Here is a 16136-nt window from a genome sequence, read left to right on the forward strand (position 1 = left end):
GAGATGCTGTAGTACTTATTCCTTGATGGACAACAATGTGTAATGGGGGAGTGGATGATTGACTTCGCAGAGGAGGAGTTGAGATGGAAGATATGGAAGAAAGATCTTCACTATCAGATACTTCAGTGATCTTCTTAGCCCTTTTCTTTTTGGGTAAAGGGAACTCAGTAGGTTCAATACCAAGTTTTTCGCTCTGAAGTCTGGTAAGTGGATGAGATAAGTTTAACTGCGAGGTCGCACTGCTTTGTGATACTTCAGATTTCTGAGGCGAAATCGAGAAGCTCTGAAGTTTATGGATAAGAGACTGAACTTCAGGGGATTCAAGACTTAAATGTTCTGAAATATTATGGGTGTGAGCAGTGGTGATTGATTCTTCTTTTTCTTGATCATGTGCTGGAGAACCAGCATGTGATTGAGAAGGAGAAGATGGTTTGGAGGGGGAATTACTCTTAGAATGGTTTGTGGACCTGGACCTACTTGCCATTCACAGTTGATGGCCCTCCTTCTAGCGCCAAAAATGTTGAGGCCCTGAAATTCGTTGCAACAACATCGGGGAAACCACCCGGTCCGGAACTTAGTGCAGCTCCTTTTCCGTTTGGAATAGTGGCTCCGACTGGGGATAACGGGACCAGTTTCCCAAAGATTATAAGTGAACGGGATGGATGGATGATTTAAGATATGAAATGATAATAAACAAATAACTAAACTATAAAAGAAATACAAAAACTATAAGCTAATCCCGGGACTTATCAATTCAGACAGTACAGCGTTTGATAAACTATGCTTAATGACAGGCATATAGATGACACTAACAACAAGCATAGATGTTTAATCATTTGAGATTGCTCTGCGTAAGTAGTTACGCAGAGCTATAATAGCGAATTACTGCACTCAGTCATTTATATCATTGATACATACATGAGTGAAAGATAACAAATCACAAAACATTCAATAGTGATATGAAATGCAGACTTGTTGTTGTATTACATACATGTATTCAATAATAGCAAAGTAATAACACAGCAATTCATATAACTGAAAAGAGAACAGATACAGATAATAGTACCATGCAAGCTGTTTGATCAATCCAATATATTAATCGCTATGTCGCAGTCCTTCCTTCCAACCAGAAAGCATTCCAAGCAAACGACAATAGTGCACAATTTACTTAAACAGCATTCCAAGTAAAATTAAGGACCAGTGGTCGAGTTTCAAAAAGAATATAGACTGAAGCACAATAGTGTAAACTTCAGCCTTTTAGTCTTTTACAAAATTTTACGACCCTTTCCAAAACAATGAAAGGGTCTATAAATACTATGCTAATTTAACTACTAAATATCTAAAAACTGAAAACTAAGAAATCGGCATCAACAAATATCATTTTGCATTTGGGTGATTCGGCAGTCGGCGACGATGCTTCACTCAGCTGTCTCTTTGCCTTTACTCTTTCGCTGACATATCGCCAGCATTGGCTCTACTTCTGGTGGAGTATTGAGGCGAGAAGTCAGCTGTGCATCATATGTGGCATCTTGGAAATCGGCGATCAGGTATCGAAGAGCGTCGGTTAGGCAGTTAAGAGCCGACCTTTGAGAATGCGGTTTAATCAGGAAAAGCCAGTATGCATCGGAGGTCAAGGTATTCACTCCAGCGATTAACCGCCCTTGTTCTTCCAGCTTAAGATAATTCTTGTGCTCCAGCATATTCGCGGTTGTTATGTTTCCAGGTGTGCATTGTGAAATCATGTTAGCCAGATACAATGTATCATTGACTATATTGATCATGTTTTTGGAAATTGTTTTGCACCTGGATGCTGCCCTCTCTGCCTTCATTACCTGTGTTTCCCATTCCATGAAAAGTATGTTCTTGTATGTTTCACTGATTCGGGCTAAATTAGCAGCTTGCCCTTCTGGAGTATCTTGCCATTCAATATATTCTATTATTTCATCTTCGGCCTGATCCAAGTTAATCCTGGCTTTCTCGATTTGCCCACATACTGTTGTAGATATATCACAAAGTGACTCAGCTTCAACTAGCTGTTGGCACAAAAGTCTGATCTGGGATATCAAAGCGCCATTTATCAGAGTTGCCTCTGCTCTGAAATCTTCAATACTCTTGGCACCTTTGATACCTTCAAGCTGTGCTGAGAGCTGAACTATTTGATCCTCTTTAGATTTCATTAACAGCTCATTTGATGCCTCCAACTGTGATAATGCCTCTGCCAATTCTCGTGCTTTAATGTCACTTTGGTCTATCCTTAGTTTTTCAATTTGCTGGGTTAACAAATGATTCTCTTGTTGTTGAGCCAGCAATTGTTCTTCTGCTTGTGTCGCCTTATTCTTTGCCTCTATCACTTCTGCTTGCAATGCATATACCTCATGCTTTTTAGTCTTCAAAAGAAGACTCACTTCGGATGCTTTGTCAATGGTTGCTGCTGAATAAGCTCCCGCAAATTGCGACAGCTTTGTTAAATCTTCAGAGGGACTTAATTCTCCCTTCCAGACGACATTGCCCGTGAATGTTTGCTCATTTGAGACAGAAGGTTGATCAAGCCTTCGCCTCTTCCTTGAGCGTCTTACAACGGCTTTATGCTTAGGGCTGTAGAAAATGTCTAGAGGAGGAATTTCCTCTACCTGAAGATCAACTTGATCAGATGGATTCTGAGTAACTTCTTCAACGTTCTGTACTGTGGGTGGGCCGCTGGTTCCTTCAAGAACCGGAGAAACAGTAGTATCGGGAGTCTTTAAGGCATCTGAGTCTTTAGAGGCTTCTTTACCACTTATAATGGAATCAAATTGATTCCATTCCTTAATCAATTCAGTATCAACAGAGATTTGCTTACTCTGTTCTTTTTCTTTTTCAATTCTCTGCTGTTCTTCGTTTGCCTCCCGCTGTTGCTCCTCTTGTACTCTCTGTTGCTGTTCTTCCAATTCCTTTTTCTGCCTATCTTCCAGTTCTTTCCTTATTTTTTCTTCTTCCTCTCGTTTCCTCTGTTCTTCTATTTCTCTTTGTCTCTGTTCTTCTATCTCCCTTTGTCTTCTTTGCTCTTCTTGCTCAATTTGTGCTTTTTGCTGCCTTTCTATTTGTTCTCTTCTATGACTTTCTGCCTGCAGCTTTCTTTGACTTTCCTCCTGTTCTCTAATTGTAACGGGAGGTGAATTTATTTCTGGTTGATCAGGCTCGCTTGAGGATGAAGTTGGGGTTGTAGATAATAACTTTAGAGGCAAAGTTTGCAACCTTTGCTTTCTAAGTTTATTAAATTCAGTTAATTCCATATCTTCATATCTCATCGCAGCAAGTTGTTTGACTTGGCTTATTGAATCAGCACCCATGAATAGGTCGTCAAACTGGTCTTCTTGGTGAACAACCTTTGTCAGCTTAGCCTGTTCCAAGGCAATGAAAGCAGTCTTTTTCGGGTCATAGAGTCTGTTGGGAATAGAAACTAGAGATAGCATTTGGAGTTTTGCTGCTTCCTTTTCTGCATGCTTATAATTTAACAGCGTATAAACTCCAATTCTTAAAGGAAACGATGGCCATCCTCTCTTCTTCTCCTCTTTGAGAGTTTGGGTAACACCTTCAGACATGATCTGATAGGAGATTTCCCGGGCTAGCAATTTGTCTGGCATGTATAAGGGGAGAACATGTGGCCTGGCCTTGCTTCCAAAAACTCTGATATAAGAAAAACATTCTTCGCCGAACCAATGGGCTACGGCTGGTAGGTCAAAAGAGGCTTCATAGGAAATCCTAGGGATAGGTCTGTCAAAAATAGAATAGTGAACGGGAACCATAAAACCATTGCAAATTTGGTACAAATGGTCTTTGTGAGAAGGTTTCCACAATTTACGATGATACAAATGAATAGGTGTTGGGTCATGGGTTGTCCATCTCCAACCAAGGACAGGAAACTCAGAATTAAAACAAAGGGCATCCATAATGTATGCAGAGTAATAAAAAGGTGGGATTTTTCTCTCAGTGACTCTGGTTTTGGCCCTAAACTCACGAATAGCTAAGACCAACTTATCAGACAGGATAGTGGCCCAATCCATAATTATACTATTAACGGCTGCTTCCATTAAGGGAACCATATCAACATGGATATTTGCAGAATCATGAAATCCCCACAATCTACACATCATAATTCCAGCATAGCAGTAAGGTGAAGCCAAAGAGGCATTGGAGTACTTACCCGACATATCCTGCTTGTGTTTTGCTGGATTTTGCCTCCAATCTCGGAGAGGTTCGGCTGGTGATTCATTCTCTCTGGCGAATTTCTCCACAAATGCTCTGTTATAGACTTGCTCGGGATTGGGCAAATGATACATTCGTCTCAAGTCGTCAGGCTTGAAGGAGCCGAAAATCCTTCCATCCTTAGAAACGAAAGTTCTATTAGTGAGAGGAATTTCTTCAATTGCCCAACGTACCACATCAGTATAAGGCAAGACTTGTTCCCTGGCTGCTATTCTGTGCAGAAAAGAATCAGCCAAATCTTTAAGAGTTGCCTCAGACTTTCTTAGTTCATCCGCACTTGCCTCCATTACTGTCGCTTCTGGTTGTTCTCCTTCTAGCAAATTGTATGTCCCTTGCCATGTAGTACCAGTAAGACCAGTGCATGTAGTATCTGAGATTAAGCCTTTCCTTGAAGCTGTAGCAGCTTGGCCTGAGGCAGGTGTCGCAGTAGAACCTGCCACCTTCTTGAACTTCTTTCCCATCATATTCAGACTTCTCTCGGTAGTCGAATTCTACACAAGTGCAAGAGAAATCATAACAAAGAAATAACAATGACAATCCATAACGGGATAAATATATAATTTGAAGCGTGGCGAGATTATTCCTAAAAGAGGCTGCGGATCTAATGATTTGAGAAGGCATCGTAGATGCAATAATGGTGATTTTACGGCCTGCAGCTTCATAAATGACCATTACTTAAGTTATTAAACCGAATGACCCCTTAAAGCGTGTAATAGATTTTTCAAAGGTCTAATCGTAATTTCTCGTTAATTCGAAGGGGCAAAGCTTTAAATACGCATGCATTACCTTATCCCTTTACTTAACGGCATTTTGAAATCTGTGATTTTGTCAAATCGATTTTAAATATAACTTTAATGCTTTGAAATAATCACCTTTTGGAACTGAGGTCATCATTAAGCGTCATCATATCGCATCGGAAGTGTGTGTGTGGCGTTATCACTTGGGAAAGTTCTTTAGCGAACGCCGATTGCGATATCGCATTCGGCGCGCGAACATAACCCCTAAATGTGTATCAATTGCTTTTAGCGAATGCCGATAGCGATATCGCATCGGGGAAAAGATATAAACGTCTTATGAAACTGCGTAGGATTGTGCTGATTGCCGATATGCGATATCGCATCGGGCCGGAGTGTCAAAACATTTTTCACAAGACATAGTGCCGTGCCGATAGCCGATTGCCGATATCACGTCGCATCGGGGAAAAGGTATGTGCCCTTTTGTGTGTGCATTGGCTATTGCCGATGGCCGATAGCGATATCGCATCGGGAAAAACCAAGATGGCAACCGAACTTGCGATTACTTTTTTGGACTTAACCAAAAATTGCTTAACATTTGTTCAACAAGGGTTTTTTGCATAAATTCATTTGATTATCATACCTTATTTGAACAAGTTTATTAATGCCAATTAAAATTTTTAAAAGGGACCCATTTCATATGTAAATTGTTTATGATAAAAATGTTATGAAATGGGGGGGTGTTGTAGGGCACAACATGTATGTTTTTTTTAAATTTCCACTGCGCATTGTTTGCTCTAACAATAAGGATCTCGTACTCGATAGATGTTTTTCAATTGAGATATTGCCATTTGTGAATCCAAATAAACTACTAACGAATCAACATGATAGATATCACCTTAGATAGTAAGTTAATAACATTAGTATATTCAGAAATATTATTTGAAGCAGGACTGATACATACTCCTCTTGAAACCATCAACTCGCCATATGGATAATAAATCACCCAAGCTGTGGAAGCAAGGTTCCGGGTGTGTCTACTGGCACCATCGGTGAACACTAGATATATCAAATCGTCCATCAATACCTTCCAAAGCAGATCAAAAATATCGACGTCACTAAAACCGATATATAAATATGTACAATCATACAATACATACAAAAAGGTAAATGCTCGGCTGCCAACTTGTTTCCTTCAAAGTCAATCAATTCATAAGATCCATTTTTCAAAACTCACTTGACATTGAAGGGACCATACCACATAGAATTAAACTTGCCTACCCCCAAAGCATCTTTGTCTTGATCATAGACCAAGACAAGTTTTCCCTCAGAAAAATTTCTAGGGCAAACAACTTTATCGTATTTAGTTTTTACCCTCTTTTTATGACCTTTGTTTATTGTGGTAGCATCTCAGCGCTGCTCATCAAGATGTTCCAAATGAATGAGGCATTATTCGAGACTATAAGTCTCAGGAAGAAGTTCAACAACCAGTTTAAGGGAAGGAATTTCACATTCTATAGGAAAAATAGATTCCAACCCGTAAAACAGTTGAAAGAGAGTAAAACTAATGGCAGTCTTAACTGACATTCAGTATTCCCAAAGTGTCGGATATAACATGATGTGCCAATTGGATCTAGCTTTGTTAATCGTCCTTTATAGGATGATTTTAAGGGATTTGTTCACGACTTCGACCTGCCCGTTGGCCTGAGGCTAATATGGAGATGAATGCTCCTGTCGAAAACCCAACTTGAGAGCCAATTCAGACATCAGTTGATTTTGGAAATGACTGCCATGGTCAGTGACAATATTTTTAGGAATACCGAGCTGGGAAATAACTTGATTGAAGAGAAACAAGGTCGTTGTTTCACTTTCATTCTTGAAAGTAGACATAGCCCTAGCCCACTTAGTAAACTAGTCTACGGCTATGATGATATACTTGTGATTTCCTATTGAAGGCGGATTACAAGTAGTAAAATCAATGCCCCACTTTGTGAAAGGACCGATGGTGATCACAGGGAAAAGAAGAGCTGGATGTGTGCGCATTTTCCTAGTATAAACCAAACAAATATGGCATCTCTTGACCGCTTCAATATAATCTTTGAAGATTGAAGGCCAAAAGTAGCCTACTCGCAAAAAAAAATTGGTTTTAGTAAGCCTAGATAGATGACCATCACACGCTCCACTGTGGCAATCATTAAGCACTGACTCAGCTTCTTCCAAGGTTAAACAACATCTAAGGATTGAATCAATCTCGTGACAATATAAAGTGTCACCTATAATAATATAATTTTTAGCGAGGTGACGCAATTTTCTACGCTCGTCCTTGGAAAAAGCAGGCGAAAACTTCGAAGTCTGGAGATATATAATGATATCTCCATACCAAGGATCTTGCGAGGAAATAAGAAATAGATGTTCATCAGGAAAAATTTCCTCGTGAATGATTTCTTCCTCACAAGGCAGCTCTGAGATCAACTCTACAAATACTAAAGATTTATTAGATTTAGCCGACATGAATTCGAGGTTGAATTCTTATAAAATGACAATCCATCTATTATATTTGCCCCCAATCACTCGCCTACTGAGAACAAACTGAAATGGATTGACAGCTACTAAGATAAAAGGTTTTTGAAGCAGAATATAATGCCTAAGCCGTTGGACAGCATGAACAGCTGCCAAAGCTAATTTCTTTATGGGAGAATAGTGCCTTTCAAGACCAACCAAGGCTCGTCTCAGATAGTAGATTACATTCTCACACAAGGCATCATCTTCGTGAACCAGAACCATACCAATAGTTGATTCTGTTGTAGCAAGATACAAGAGGAAATATTTGTCAGAATTAGGTGGAATCAACAAAGGAGCAGAGGTTAATGCTTTTTTTAGACAATCAAAAGATCGTTGCACGAAATCATACCATAAAAATGGGACCCCTTTCTTAAACAATCGCATAAATCCTTTTGTGATCTTGGCATAATTAGATATAAATCTCCTTAAGAAATTTACTTTTCCTTAGAGACTCTGAAGTTGATGTATAGAAGACAGGGGAGACAACTGAAGTATTTCCTCAACCTTGAAGGGATCTACACAAATCCTCTCTGTTGACACGATCAATCCCAACAACCAACCAGATGTGATGGTGAAAATGCACTAATTCATATTCAACCGATTTTATAAAAATGACATCGTTCAAAAATCAATCGAAGATGTTTAGGATGATCAATTTTGTTTTGAGAACAAGCAGCTAAATCATCCAAATATACTTCGATAATGTGCTTGATGTCATGAAAATCATATGACATGGCCCTATGAAAAGTAGCTCCAGCATTTTTGAGGCCAAAAGGCATCTTTTTGTATGCAAATGTGCCCCAAGGAAAAATAAAAGTTGTCTTGTGGTGATCTTCTAGACAAATTTTAATTTAATTATAACTAGAGAATCCATGCATAAACAAAAAAATATCATTACCCGCACATTCATCAATAATCTAATCAATAAAGGGTGTGGGGTAATTATCCTTAGGACAAGCCTTATTTAGGTCCCTAAAGTCAATACATACGCGAATCATTCCTTGCTTTTTGTCTACGGGGACTGGATTAGAGACCCGCTCAGTTAAAGGAATGGGGTATATGAAACCCGCCTTAAGCAACTTCTCGACTTCAACATTGATAGCTGCTACTTTTCTAGGGTTTACCAGTCAAATTTTTTGAAAAATAGGTTTTTCATTTTCGTACGTCTTGATCTCATGCTGGACTATAGATGGATCTATTCTAGGCATTTCCTCATAAGACCAAGCGAACACATCATGAAACTCTTTAAAGAGATCGATATAAGTTTGAATTTCTTCAAGGGAATAGTTAGCTCCAATGAAGACATTTTCAATAATGTTGGTATTCCTAGAAATGTTTAATGGTACAGTTTGTGAGATAACAAACATGTTAACTTCGACAGAAAACTATGTTGGGTCCAAAGGGTTTAAAACTACATGAACATCACTAGTAGAAAGACTGGACAAACTTGACTCTACTTCTCGCAAATGAGGGAGGAAATATGAACGATGATGCGAATCATTCCATGGTATTTCAACACCCGTCATTGCTTCTTTAAATGGAAAGATATTATCTAAGCAATCCTAAGCAGAAGTGAAATCGAGAGTCCAAGTCGGAGCCACATCTCCAGCCATCTCCTCTGGTGAAAGAGGAGTAGGATTGGAGTCTGCAGAGTTAACAATTAACTGATAAGAAATTTCTTATGTAGACATAGGACATGCCATTCCAACTGCCTGCCCTTCATCTAATGTGGTTGTAGATGAGGGTAAGGGCCAAGGGTCCTAAAAATAATGAGTTCTAAAGAACTCTCTTCGAGAAGTTCCCTTGGAGGATGAAATAACATTAATTATAACTATAGGAGCAAGAAGATCAAAAGTACCCATTAAGGAAGAGTACATTCCAACTCCTAAATTCTCTATAGGTTGTTTGGGATTTTCCATTAATGCAATAGTAGACTCAGAAGATGTGTGGGAGTCACCCAGAGAATAATCCATTTGATCAACCTTTACAATTCTCCCTTCATGAGGAAAACAATGGATAAGAAATAACGATGTTACAATGGCATCCATCTCATAAATCCAATTCTTGCCTAAAAGAAGGTTGTAATCCAGATTTGCATAAACTATTTCTACTTCAATATTTACCACCTTCCCCCAACACAGATGGTAAAGGCTAGAATAATCTCGTGCAGCCTATGAAAATGACCATCAAATGTTGTCAATAGAGTAGGTGAAGGAACATCTTAAGGCGATCCACTATCCTTACAACATGATATGGACATTACACATCTGGAAGCTCCCTCAACAACAACAATTCGAAAGATATTGGTATTTTGATATGTAGACTTTATCTGGAAACCCATATGATGTGTGAGTTTATTCTTGATGTTTGACATATCAAATGTAAGCACAAGAGAATTTTTTGGATCAACTGCTCCGATTGCAATGAGTAATGCACTCCTTTGTGTGGGGCATGACTGGAGTACCTATAACGCCAACATAGCACAAGGAATTTGAGCTAGATCTTCTATAATTTAGTAGTTATGGGTTGCCTTAGCATTAGGATTAATGGCTGAGCATTTTGCGGAGCCTTTCGTTATCTGAGGTATAGACTCAACAAAGGGCCTCTCAATATGGAGTGGCTCTAAAGCATCATGAGAAGACTTAGCCTTGGATGATTCTGATTCACCATAATCACGTGATCATGTAGCAATGTCAATATGTGAGCTAATCATGTAGACATTTGATCTATTACCCCCTTCTTGGTTGCCCCCTATGGGTTACCAGTACTAGAGTTCTCACTAGAAAGTAACTATTGCCTAATGAGCCTCATCATTGGGTAATTATATGGGCCTTAATTCACCTCCTAGCTTAGTCAAACCAACTATTCTCATAACTTATTACATACTTTCAATTATATTTTGTTTATGAGATGAGTTAGAGTTTGATATTTTGCTTTGTGGTCTAATGTGCATTTAATGCAGGATTAAAGGATAAAAGCAAGGAATTTTGGCAAAGTCCAAGGTGAAAACTCGAATGGGACAAGGGAGAGGTATTATAGGAAGTAAAGCCTCCTCATTTACTACCCCTCCATTCAAATATTCATCCATCAGCTCGAAGTGAAAACAGCCAAATCATGAGGACTAGAAGGCAACCAAGCAAGTGAAAGACAAAGCACCAGTTTATCTAAAGTTTGGGAGCCGAGCCTCCCTAATTTTAAGGAAGTTGTTGGAGACTTCAGATGATTAAGTAGAGAGGCCTAAGACCTCAGTAGGATTTTGATTTTTTATTATAAAACTCTACTATATTTTCGAGTTGTAAGACTTGTGACAGTTTTTTATGTAACCCATTGTTTTGGTAATAAGAATGATTTTTGTTTTGAGCTAGCACTGAGTTAGCTCAGAGGGATGAAGATCTTGGGTTAGGGCCCAACCCTAGTAGCCAAGGCTCCTCTTTATTGTACATGTATCCTATTATAGATTCATAGCTTAATTGTTCATTTGCTTAGTAGATGCATTTCCATTACAACAGGATAGATTAGATTGGTTGTGTGATAGTTTGCTTCCATTTGTGCCTTCTTTCAAGTAGAAGGTTAGCAAGGAGAAAAAGGATCACCACAAGGTTGTCAGTAGGTGTCTCAGCCTCACTTCCTCCCTCTGGGACCATGACTTGAGGAAGGGACCCTTCAGCAGCCCCAAAAACACATATTTCTAGTTCTTGTATGAGCTTTGGAGTTTGTTGTCTTTGATTCAATATTTGGTTCATGTTGCAAGGCAGACTTCATTGTCATCTTTTTCAATCTCCATTTCTGTAATAAGATCTCACTCATGCTTTCATTCCCTTTAGCAACTTCTTCATGCATAATATAGGCAATTGATTCATGTTTTTCTAGTTTATGAAAATGTATCTTGTTGCATACTTCTTGGAAGACACGCATCTTTTAAGAAGAGCAGGTACTCCAGGAGGGGACCCAGACTTCATCACTAGTAGCTACCTTCCACTTCATCCACCGTAGCAATATCTTATTTCACCATCACCCTCACTAGTTTTTCATCATTTTTCACTGAAATTCCCCTAGATACATTGAGCGAATCTAGCCATCTCTTATCTTGGATATTCACTCTTGAATGCTCCTAGACCTTCTAGCACCCCATTCCACTCATCACACACCTTTCCCAAGTTTCCCAACACCTCACAATTAGCTCTCAATTGTATCCTATAGGTTTCCTATAATTCCTACAGGATCATCCTGTAGGTTTCTAGTACATCCTGTAGGTTTTCCTGAAATGGCCTGTTTTGAGGCTGAATTGATGGGCAACCTCTATGAAGTCACAAAAAGCCTCCTAGGACCCCTCAACACCATCTAAAAACTTCATAAATCTTCTATCCATCCTCAAGCATCTTCCATCCACCTGCCACATCCACAAGAACAATTAGTTTGCATACTTGATTTTGCCTAAAAAACCCAAAAAAGTGAAAACAAATTTTGTTTTGTTTTTTTCTTGCACATTAGTATGGTTTGATGCTCTTTACTTCTACATCTTAGATAATAACATTTGTTTAGTGTTGATTTAGAAATTCTGCTTAGCATAGCTGCTTAAATAGTTAATTAGGCTATGGTGTGATTTAGTGTTACACATTGTTTTCTTCATTACTGCAGTAGAGTAGCTCTCTTAGAGTAGATTTTCCCTTCTTCCATCAAAGAATCAAGATTCTTCTGACTCTATAGAAGTTTGGCTTGGAACCCCTGGGGTCTCTCGCTGGCTGAACAGTGATAACAAGCAGGACCATCACTTTTACTTGTGCATACAGCACTGTCACCTCCAAGTTTGTACGAACCCTGGGTTGATAAGTAAAGTTGGTAGCGCAGGAGTTGCAGCATCCTTGCTGCAATACTGGCGCTCATCACTGCCCTTGGGGGAAAGGGTTAGTGAGGACAGCCTGGGATCTAGAAGACCCCTACTAAACTAATAAGCACTAAGAATCTTGGATCATAGAGCAAAGATGAGTCAAATGATCTCCATTGCATAATTTGCATGGAAATTTTACTTTTTTCTTAGACTCTTTTTTACCCCCTCTTGCATCATTGTCAGGTTTGTTTGCGTTTCCCTTCCCATCCTAGTTATTTCTCTTACCTTTTCCTTTCTTCCTCCCATCATATTGTTGGTGTCCTTTGGGGTTAGAAGTTTGGACGAAATTTCTAGACATAGGTTGAGAAGGCATAGGCGTTGATGGTGATGCTTGCATAGAAGAAGCAGTTTGTAAAGACAACTGCTGCAACTGATTTAGCAAGTTACCTGTGTTAGCATCGATCGATCTGACTATCCTGTTGGCATGGGGACCTAGCTTAGGCTAATCTATATCAACCTTAGACCTAGGAGCATCTAGCAAAATTTTTTGAAGAACCCCAGATTGAGAATATATAAGTTCTAAATGTTGGGCCCTAAAAATAACCTGTTCTTCGATGAACACACCGAAGGGCAACTCATCCTTAGAGATATCGGGTTGTAAAGAGTTAAGAAACCATTCAAGAAGGAATTCTTGTGGGATATCAGCTTTAATGAGCCTCTTCCTTCTCCCCCATTCCTGGATGTGATCCAAAATTTGGGTTGCTTGATCCTGGTGAAAATTAGCCAATAGCTCAGTTCCAGCATCATAACAGACAGGCAACTTAAAATGGTTCAAAAATATTGTAGCCAAATCACCGAAAGAAGTGAAGGTTCCCCCTGGAAGTTCAATATACCACTTAGTCGCATTTCCAACTAGGGTACGTTGGAATAATATCAACCTGATTGAATCATTTATCAAGGAGTTTGACAAACACGATAAGTGGAAAGTGGTTACATGGTCACCCTAATCTTCAACAATCTTCTCTTCAAATTTAGGTATATATGAGGGAAGTTTGGCTGGGAGAGGAGGCTAAGCTAGGTTATATTGTTATAGACATTTTTGTGCCTTACAGCATGAAGCATGAAATGTCAATAATCTAAGGGATCCAAAGTCCCTAAACATGATGTTCCTACCCCTAGAGGAACAAGGTCAGCAAACCACAGCTCTAAATATCAGTTCTCCACCTGAAAGCACTCAAAAACAAGCAATTCTGGAATCAATTCAACTGCTCCACTAAGCATCTGCGCTGAATGTCAAGTGCTCCATGGTGTACCTGCGTTGAATGTCAAAGTCAATGAAGACCACCTGCGCTAAGCGAGATTAGACAAGTGGCACAGTGAGTCATTGCTCAGGAAGCTTCCAAAATGATACTTGGATCAAGGAATTCGCCTTGTGATGAGTAAGAGGCTCTGTTTCTCCAAGTGGAAGCAAGATCCTCCAAGTGGACTCAAGAACTGAAGAGGGAGAGGACACAAGGCAGCTACACATCAGTTGCAAGCTGACTCATCCTTTCTCAATTCATCTATATATGGAGCTCTCTCCTATGAGCTCTAGAGGCTGGAATTTTGTGCAAGTAAAGAAATGTTGTTGGTTTCATCATAGAACTATTGGGTGATTGCTTGAAGGAGGTGAAGAGGAGATTTCTTTCTACTGGGAGGTGTTGCTGGATTGGGCCTCTTATGGTTGTAACACTCTCAGAACTTTACTTCTTCCATTAATAAAAGCTATTGAGGTTCTTCTATATGCATTTGTCTCAATGATGTATTGTTATACTTGTGTATTTGATTTATTCTAATCCTTGAATCAGTTATGAATGTATGCTTCTTGTAGTTTCCCTCTCTTGCCATTTTGCAGGATCGTGTTGTAGCTGGGCCAGTGAAAGAGCAAGGAGCTGGGAGCAAGCAGCAAGGAGAGAAGATTGGATCAACCATTAAGCGCAAGACATCGGTTAGTGGATTCCTTTCTCCCCTTTTACTTTCATAAAGAAGAAAATCTTAAATAGCTTTGTATTCAGTTGTTGCTGAGGTACTATCACCCTTAGAGTGGGATAGGGTCATCCGAATCGGATACTTTTCCCTACAACAAATTGGCGACTCCGCTGGGGATCGTATCTTGTTTGTTGTTTGTGGTTTTTTTGCTATTCATTTCCTAAACACAGGGAGTACCAAATCGAAAAGCATTTGAATCTTTCAAATGCAAAGTAGAGGGCAGCTACTCTAGCTCAGTTTCTGGGCATGTTTAGGATTTGAAGAGATGATCCACAAGGACTCTAATAAGCTCTTAGTGATAGCTTTTCATCCTCCTTCTCATCCCTTAGTGTGTACTTGACTGATAGCTTCTGATTTGGCCAAAAACTGTGAATTTTTGAGCAATCTGTGACCCGGAAACTGAGAAAACACAAGTCTCGTTTTCCAGTGCAGGCTGTACACAGGCTACCTGCATTGCAACGCAGGTCCCGAAGGGGCTACCTGCGCTGAAGGTCAAACAGGCAGTGTACTACCTGCGCTGAACCAGTTTTGCCTTGTGCTACTGGGGTTTCCTGCTGTTTCTTGCCCTGTTTTCACTATTGTTTTTGCAGCCTGTTACCAGTCCATGTACCTATCTGAAACCATCTTTCTTTACCATTATTCCGCCTCGGTTATATAAAGAAATTGTACTTGTTCTTTTGTATTTCTTACATCATTTACAGTTTCCCATAACGAAAAGTGAACTAGTCTTGCTGTGGCCTCTTAGATCTAAACCTGTGATAGGTGTTTTGCTGATCTTAAGAGTTAGTTTGTTTGTTGTTCATAGCTGATTGGTCTTTTGCTTTCGTCATATGGTTTGAATTTGTATATTTCTAGTGTCGAAACAAGTAAATCTTAAGGTGTCTTTTGATTTTGGACAAGCTTGTTTGCTTTCACTTGAAATTGAATTCAAAGTTATATAACAGCTTTCTTTTTGTAATACATCAACATTAAGAAAGAGAAAAGAAATACTTGCATTGTGCATTTTGCATTTGACAGTTTGCATGCTGATTTAGGAAAAATTGCATTAGTGTGTGCTCTATGATCTGTGTGAAAAGATGATGTCTTGCTTTTTCCTCAGTAGTTAAGATTTTCAAAGTTGAAAGATTGAAAAGTTTGCTTCTCATCTTAGACTGCATTCAGGAATTTGTTACATACATCTCGTGGTGATCCTTAAAGGCAAACTGCTAAGCAAGATCAACATTAAAATAAATTCAATTTACATAACAACGCTTTGAAACATAACGCAAACACATAGAGGTCTAAGCTAGAGATGTGTTCCGGCGTCGTTAAACATAGTGACTGTCGATCTCGAAGAAGGTGGGTGATTCCTCCTGAGAGTCGGTGGCACTAATACAGACTTGTGCTCCCACGTACCGTCGAGTATATATTGGGAGACCCCTATAGGCATATATCTTTTATCCTTAGGAAGCTGTGTCGGTCGCCCTACTGATCACAATGCAGTGAACACAGCATTCACGAAGATTGACCACCCGTACCGTAAAACGTATTCTGTGGTTTTGCGAAAGGTTTGGCACACCCTCTGCCTAGATCTCCAGAGCAGTTTCTTTTGGCCTTTTTCAAACTCTATAACTGAAAAAGTCCATCCGAGCATTTGTCACTTCGGGCTCGTTAAAACATCGAAGGAGACTAGAGTCATCTTTAGCTTTTTCTCGACTCTTAAAACATGAAAAAGCAAAGTTGTGTCTAAAGCGTCGTTA

The sequence above is a fragment of the Pinus tabuliformis genome, chromosome 1_2 (assembly GCF_031772625.1).
Source record: "Pinus tabuliformis cultivar Carrire ecotype Pingquan chromosome 1_2, CPIR1, whole genome shotgun sequence".
NCBI classification, from domain to species: Eukaryota; Viridiplantae; Streptophyta; class Pinopsida; order Pinales; family Pinaceae; genus Pinus; species Pinus tabuliformis.